We start from the raw sequence: 8,357 nt of genomic DNA on the forward strand, positions 1-8,357 counted from the left end.
GCAGGGAGGGCATTTGCCTCACACGCTGCCAACCCAGGTTCAATTCCTGGCATCCCATATGGTCCTCTGTGCCGTCCAGGAATTATTTATGACTTATTGAGTGCAGAGCTATGAGTAAGCTCTGAACATTGCTGTGTAGGGTATGGGGGGGGGGGGGGAGAGAGAAGTATTGGGGCAGGAGAGCGAGTACAACAGGCAGGACACTTGACTTGCACAGGGCCACCTAGATTCAATCCCTGGCATCCCATAGGGTCCCCCAAGCTGGAGCAATAACGCAGTGAATAGTGTTAGCCTTGCATGCGGCTGACCCATATTCGATCCCTGGCATCCCATATGGTCCCCCAAGCCTGCCAGGAGCAATCTCTGAACAGAGCCAGGAGAACTGCTGGATGGGGCCCCAAACAAACAAACAAACAAAAAACATCAAGCTTTGAAAATGAACACCAGGGGCCAGAGAGATAGCATGGAGGTAAGGTGTTTGTCTTTCATGCAGAAGGTCATCGGTTCGAATCCCAGCGTCCCATATGGTCCCCCGTGCCTGCCAGGAGCAATTTCTGAGCATGGAGCCAGGAGTAACCCCTGAGCACTGCCGGGTGTGACCCAAAAACCACAAAAAAAAAGGAAGGAAGGAAGGAAGGAAGGAAGGAAGGAAGGAAGGAAGGAAGGAAGGAAGGAAGGAAGGAAGGAAAGAAAATGAACACCTGGATAACATTTTCTTTTCTATTTATTTATTTATTTTTGGCGCAATGCGGATGACAGGCTCTAGAGCAGGGGTCTCAAACTCGGGCCGTTTGCAGCCCTCCGTACAACATTTTGTGGCCCTGCCCTAGACGAATCTTTTTTTGTTTTGTTTTAGTTGTTTGGGTCACACACAACCCCAATGTTCAAGGCTTACTACTGACTTTGCACTCAAGGATCACCCCGACTTTGCCTCCTGCAGCCCCCAGGTAAATAAAGTTTGAGACCCCTGCTCTAAAGCCTCACATAGGCAAGGCAAGTCCCAACTTTCCCTTAAATACATTTTTTGTTGGGGGAGGAGTCCCTACATTATGGCGTACTCAGTAACTACTCCCCATTCAGTGCTTAAGAATAAAATCTGGGCCCCTTCTATATGCTCAATGATCCTTTAAGTTACTTCTCCAATCGCTTATCTTCAATTAAAAACAAAAATGGGGGCCAGGGCGGTAATGCAGCAGTAGGCCATTTGCCTTGCATGCATCTGACCCAGGATGGACCTTGTTCGATCCCCAGTGTCCCAAATGCTCCCCCAAGCCAAGAGCAATTTATGAGTGCAGAGCCAGGAGTAACCTCTGAGTGTCACCGGATGTGGCCCAAAAACAAAACAGAAAAAGAAATGGGACTGCAGCATTCAGGGTAAAGGATTTGCCTTTCAATTGGTTTTAACTGAAACTTAATTAAAACCCTGGGTGGGGCTGGAGAGATACATGGAGGCAAGTCATTTGCCTTGCAAGTAGAAGGACAGTGGTTCAGATCCCGGCATCCCATACGGTCCCGAGCCTGCCAGGAGCAATTTCTGAGCGTAGAGCCAGAAGCAACCCTTGAGCACTGCCGGGTGTGACCCAAAAACCAAAAACCAAAAAAAAAAAAAAAAAACCAAAAACCCCTCTGGGTTTAATCCCTTATGGTCCCCCGAGTCTGCCAGGAGTAACTTCTGAGGGCAGATACAGGAGTATCCCTGAGCTCCGCTGGGTGTGCCCACCCAAAAAAATAAAAGTTAATAATAATAAATGGGAAAGCAGGGAGCAAAAGACAGTACAGGGGTTAAGACTTTTACCTTGCATGATGCCAACGAGGGTTTGATTCCCTGGCACCCTATATGTTTCCCCAGATTCATGAATGATTCCTGAGCACAAAGCCAGAGGTAAGTTTTGAGACCCACCAGACGTGGCCTCCCTACAAAAAGCCACAACCAGGCCCGGAGCATTAAAACACGCACATATGGTATTTGCCTTTAATGCAGCCAACCAGGTTTGATCCCCCCACCCCCAACCTGCCAAAAATAATTTCTTTGCTTTGCTTTTTATGGTTCTTGGGCCACACCCGGCGGTACTCAGGGGTTACTACTGGCTCTCTGCTCAGAAATCGCTCCTGGCAGGTACAGGGGACATATGGGATGCCGAGATTCAAACCAACACTGGTCCTGGGTCGGTCGCTGTGATATTTCTCTGGCCCCCCAAAATAATTTCTGAGCAGAACCAGGGTGCTGCTGGGTGTGTCCCCCCCATACAAACACAATAAAGGGGCTGGAGCAGTGGCACAAGCGGTATGACATTTGCCTTGCACGCGCTAACCTAGGACAGTCCTCGGTTTGTCTCCCTGTGTCCCATATGGTACCCCAAGACAAGAGCAATTTCTGAACTCATAGCCAGTAGTAACCCCTGAGTGTCACCGGGTGTGGCCCAAAAAGGGAAAATAAAACACATACACAATAAAAAATAAGTAGACCAGGGCCAGAGAGATAGCACAGAGGTAGGGATTTTGCTTTGCACACAGTCAACCCTGGACCGATGGTGGTTCGCATACCATATGGTTCCCCCGAGCTTGCCAGAAGAGATTTCTGAGCACAGAGCCAGGAGTGAACCCTGGACGCTGCCAGATGTAACCAAAAAAACAAAACAAAACAAAAAAGAAACCAATTCTCTATACATAGAGAACTTGGGTCCTTCAGGATCTATTATAGTTAAGAAATTAAAAAATGGGACGGGCCCGGAGAGATAGCACAGTGCCTGCCAGAAGCTATTTCTGAGCAGACAGCTAGGAGTAACCCCTGAGCACTGCCAGGTGTGGGGCCCCCCCAAAAAAAAATGGGATGAAGAAATAGCATGGAGGTAGGGCATTTGTCTTGCATGCAGAAGGATGGTGGTTTGAATCCCAGCATTCCATATAATTCCCCGAGCCTGCCAGGAGCGATTTCTGAGCCAGGAGTAACCACTGAGCACTGTCGGGTGTGACCCAAAAACCAAAAAACAAACAAAACAAAAATAAATAAAAAAAATGGGTCGAAGCGATAGTGCAGTATGGTAGGGCATTTGACTTGCACGTGGCCAACCCAGGACGGACCTGGGTTCAATCCCCGGCATCCCATTTGGTCGGTCCCTCAAGCCAGGCGCAATTTCTGAGCACATAGCCAGGAGTAACCCCTCAGCGTCAACAGGTGTGGCCCAAAACACTAAAAATTAATAAATAAAAAATGTCCTCAAAACTAAGAAATTAGAAAAATAAGCACATAATCAAGGATCCTTCTGAAATGAAAGAACATCAATAAAGAAAAAAATTGGGGGCCGAAGAGATAGCATGGAGGTAGGGCGTTTGCCTTTCATGCAGAAGGTCATTGGTTCAAATCCAAGCATCCCATACCGTGCCTGCCAGGAGCGATTTCTGAGCATGGAGCCAGGAGTAACCCCTGAGTACTGCCAGGTGTGACCCAAAAACCAAAAAAAAAAGCAAGAAAGAAAAAAAATTGGGCCGGAGAGATATCATGGAGGTAAGGCGTGACCTTTTTGGGTGTGACCCAAAAACAACCAGAAAAGGGAAAAAATTATTCACTAATCCTCCAAGTCAGGGCAAACTTCTTTCATTTGCAACACTATTTTGTTTTTGGGCCACACCTGGTGACATTCAGGGTTACTCCTGGCTCTACACTCAGAAATTGCTCCTGGCAGGCTAGAGGGACCATATGGGATGCCAGGGATTGAACCTGGTCCATCCTGGGTGGGTTGCATACAAAGCAAATGCTCTATAGCTATTGCTATCTCTCCAGCTCCTGCAACACACTTTCGGTGGAGTAATTTTTATGCAACCAAGTATACAAAATTGGTCTATAAATAAAAAATTCTTACCAACAAGTAACTCACAAATTTATCTTAAAACAAGTTTTTCACACGCCTCCATATTCAGTTATGTGGACCTATACAGAGTCATGGTTTAAGTCCAGCAGGTAAGACACTTGCCTTGCATGCAACTGACCAGGGTCAATTTCTGGCATCAATATGGTTTCCCAGATCCTGCTACGAGTGATCCCTGAGCAGAGTGTTGAGAGTAAGCCCTGAGTACCATTGGTGTGGCCCAACCACAAAAACCTAAGTACAAAGCTTAAGTTTAGATTCCCTCCAACAGAGCACATAGAGCGGAAGAGTATATTCAGCAATACAGCAAATATTTCCCAACTTCTAGGAGAGGCCAATTTCATGTGATCCTCATTTCTACCCTCCTCCAGAATTTTATACACAGCCACAGCTCCCTGTTGCATGTTATATATACAGGCTCTTCCTTCCCTCCTATGTGCACTAGACCATACCTTGTCACTAATGCCACAGTTCCTTTTTCCATTTTCTATTTGAATCCATGAAGAGACAAATGATCTCTGCCACTGTGAGAAAGCTCAGCATTTCCCGTCTATATACTATTAAGGGGCTGAAGCAAGAATAGAATGGGTAGAGTGATTTGTAAGCTACAGACCTGAGTTCAATCCCCAGAACTCCAAAAGGTTCTCTGAGCACTGCCAAGAATGATCCTTTTTTTTTTTTTTTTTTTTTTTTTTGGTTTTTGGGCCACACCCGTTTGACGCTCAGGGGTTACTCCTGGCTATGTGCTCAGAAATCGCCCCTGGCTTGGGGGGACCATATGGGACGCCGGGGGATCGAACCACGGTCCTTCCTTGGCTAGCGCTTGCAAGGCAGACACCTTACCTCCAGCGCCACCTACCCGGCCCCCAAGAATGATCCTTGAGTACAGAATCAAGAGTATGATCCGGGGCCGGAGAGATAGCATGGAGGTAAGGTGTTTGCCTTTCATGCAGGAGGTCATCTGTTCGAATCCCGGCGTCCCATATGGTCCCCTGTGCCTGCCAGGAGCAATTTCTGAGCCTGGAGCCAGGAATAACCCCTGAGCACTGCCGGGTGTGACCCAAAAACCACCAAAAAAAAAAAAAAAAGAGTATGATCCCTGGCATTCCATATGGTACCCTAGCCTGCCAGGAATGACTTCTGAGCAGAGAGCAAGAGTAAAACTTGACTGTCACTAGGTATGGCACAAAGCCCCAATCAATCAACTAATCAATCAATAAAATAAAATGAAGAGTATGGGGCCGAAGAGATAGCATGGAGGTAGGGTGTTTGCCTTGTGTGCAGAAGGATGATGATTCAAATCCCGGCATCCCATATGGTCCCCTGAGCCTGCCAGGAGCGATTTCTGAGTGTAGAGCCATGAATAACCCCTGAGCGCTGCTGGGTGTGACCCAAAAACCAGAAGAAAAAAAAAAACATAAAATAAAGAGTATGCCCTGAGTACAGTTGAGCTAGGTAATAAATAAATAAATAGTTCACAAAAACCAGTTAAGTAAAAGCAATAAGAAACTACCTAGGGGGCCGGGAGGTGGCGCTAAAGGTAAGGTGCCTGCCTTGCCTGCGCTAGCCTTGGACAGACCAGGTTCGATCCCCCGGTGTCCCATATGGTCCCCCAAGCCAGGAGCAACTTCTGAGCACATAGCCAGGAGTAACCCCTGAGCGTTACCGGGTGTGGCCCAAAAACCGAAAAAAAAAAAAAAAAAAAAAAGAAACTACCTAGTAGGAGAGAGAGCACAGTGGTAGGGCATTTTGCCTTGCACACAACCAATCCAGGACAGGCTGGTTCAAATCCTGGCATCCCATATGGTCCCCTGAGCCTGCCAGGAGCGATTTCTGAGTGTAGAGCCATGAGTAACCCGAGCGCTGCCGGGTGTGACCCAAAAACCAGAAAGAAAAAAAAAAACATAAAATAAAGAGTATGCCCTGAGTACAGTTGAGCTAGGTAATAAATAAATAAATAAATAAATAAATAAATAAATAAATAAATAAATAAATAAATAGTTCACAGAAACCAGTTAAGTAAAAGCAATAAGAAACTACCTAGTAGGAGAGAGAGCACAGTGGTAGGGCATTTTGCCTTGCACACAACCAATCCAGGACACGCTGGTTCAAATCCTGGCATCCCAAATGGTCCCCTGTGCCTACCAGGAGTGATTTTGAGCGCAGTGCCAGAAGTAACCCAAGCGCCACCCGGTGTGACCACCCCCCCCAAAAAAAATACTACCTAGTGCCTAGGTTCTTTTACTCACTATCCTCTACTAGTCATCAGAATTATCAGTTCATTTGCAGGAAATTTCCTAGAAATTTGCTTTGGACTGTTTAGTAAGATTAGGTCAACACAGGGCCAGAGAAATAGCACAGAGGTAGGGCGTTTGCCTCACATGCAAACAATCCAGGATGGATGGTGGTTCAAATCCTGGCATCCCATATGGTTCCACCACCACCCCCACCCCCCATGCCTGCCAGGAGCAACTTCTGAGCTCAGAGTCAGGAGTAACCCCTGAGCGTTGCCACTGGGTGTGACCCAAAAAAAACAAAAAAGAGATTAAGCAAACACAGTGGGTCCTCGTTTCAAACCCTACACATACTACCAAATGTTGTATAACATTAGAAAATATTTTTTTGTTTGTTTGGTTTGGTTTGGTTTTTGGGCCACACCCGGCAGTGCTCAGGGGTTACTCCTGGCTATCTGCTCAGAAATAGCTCCTGGCACGCACAGGGGACCAAATGGGATGCCGGGATTCAAACCAACCACCTTAGGTCCTGGATAGGGTACTTGCAAGGCAAACACCGCTGCGCTATCTCTCCAGCCCCCCCCCCCTTTTTGGTTTTTGGGTCACACCCGGTAGTGCTCAGGGGTTACTCCTGGCTCTACACTCAGAAATCGTTCCTGGCAGGCACGGGGGACCATATGGGATGCCAGGATTCGAACCACTGTCCTTCTGCATGGAAGGCAAACGCCTTACCTCCATGCTATCTCTCTGGCCCAAGAAAATATTCTTTTTTGTTTGTTTTTGTTTTTGTTTTTTTAGGCCACACCCGGTGGTGCTCAGGGGTTACTCCTGGCTATCTGCTCAGAAATAGCTCCTGGCAAGCATGGGGGACCATATGGGACACCAGGATTCGAACCAACCACCTTTGGTCTGGATCGGCTGCTTGCAAGGCAAACGCCGCTGTGCTATCTCTCCAGGTCCTAGACAATATTCTTAATGTTACTGAGTTTCATCAGTAGTAAAAATTTTAGGGGCCAGAGAGATAGCACAGCGGTAAGGCCTTTGCCTTACATGGAGAAGGATGGTGGTTCGAATCCCAGCATCCCATGTGGTCCCCCGGAGCCTGCCTGAGGTGATTTCTGAGTGTGGAGCCAGGAATAACCCCTGAGCACTGCTAGGTGTGACCCAAAAACAAACCAAAACAAAAAAGTAGTAAAACTTTTAGTATGCACCTCCTGAGTTTATCAAGATTAAATTTAAAAATCTTTTCCCTCCCTGGGTTTGTTTTTTTGGGCCACACCCACCAGTGCTCAGGGCATACTCTTTATTCTATTTTGGGTTTTGGGCCTGACTGTACTCCTGAATCACTCTTGGCGGTGCTCAGGGAACCATGTGGGATGCCAGGAATCAAACCCAGGTCAGCCATGTCCAAGGCTTATCTTACCTCTCCAGCCCAATTGTCTCTCATCCAAGCAGCAAATATTATTATAGAGAAATCTGCTTTTTTTTTTCAAGATAATCAGATCAGGGGCCGGGCGGTGGCGCTAAAGGTAAGGTGCGCCTGCCTTGCTTGCGGTAGCCTTGGACGGACCGCGGTTCGATCCCCCGGTGTCCCATATGGTCCCCCAAGCCAGGAGCAACTTCTGAGCGCATAGCCAGGAGTAACCCCTGAGCGTTACCGGGTGTGGCCCAAAAACCAAAAAAAAAAAAAAAAAAAAAAGATAATCAGATCAAAATTAAAATATATCACTTAAAACCATTACCATATGGGAAATACAAAGATTCTCTCAGTCAGATTTCATTATACACCACTCTAATTTCAGATGTCATTCAAATACAAAGAAACACAGTATGGGAATGCAAAGAAAACCTGGATAGCACCTGTCAGCAATAAACCCAGTGTTGTTTCATTTTGACCTTCCTACCCGACATGCTTTTCACAATAAGCCTGAAGCTAAATTATGCCCTCCCATCTTGAGCTTGTAAGAATAGTAATGAATGGGCCGGAGAGATAGCATGGAGGTAAGGCATTTGCCTTTCATGCAGGAGGTCATCGGTTCCAATCCCGGAGTCCCATATGGTCCCCCGTGCCTGCCAGGAGCAATTTCTGAGCCTGGAGCCAGGAATAACCCCTGAGCACTGCCGGGTGTGACCCAAAAACCACAAAAAAAAAAAAAAAAAAAGAATAGTAATGAAAGGAAAGTGTCTCCGTTTGAATAGGATTTTGGCCAAATAAAAAAGGAATCAGCAGTGGCCAGCCCCCAGAATAACAGATAGC

The sequence above is a fragment of the Suncus etruscus genome, chromosome 11, assembly GCF_024139225.1.
Source record: "Suncus etruscus isolate mSunEtr1 chromosome 11, mSunEtr1.pri.cur, whole genome shotgun sequence".
NCBI lineage: Eukaryota > Metazoa > Chordata > Mammalia > Eulipotyphla > Soricidae > Suncus > Suncus etruscus.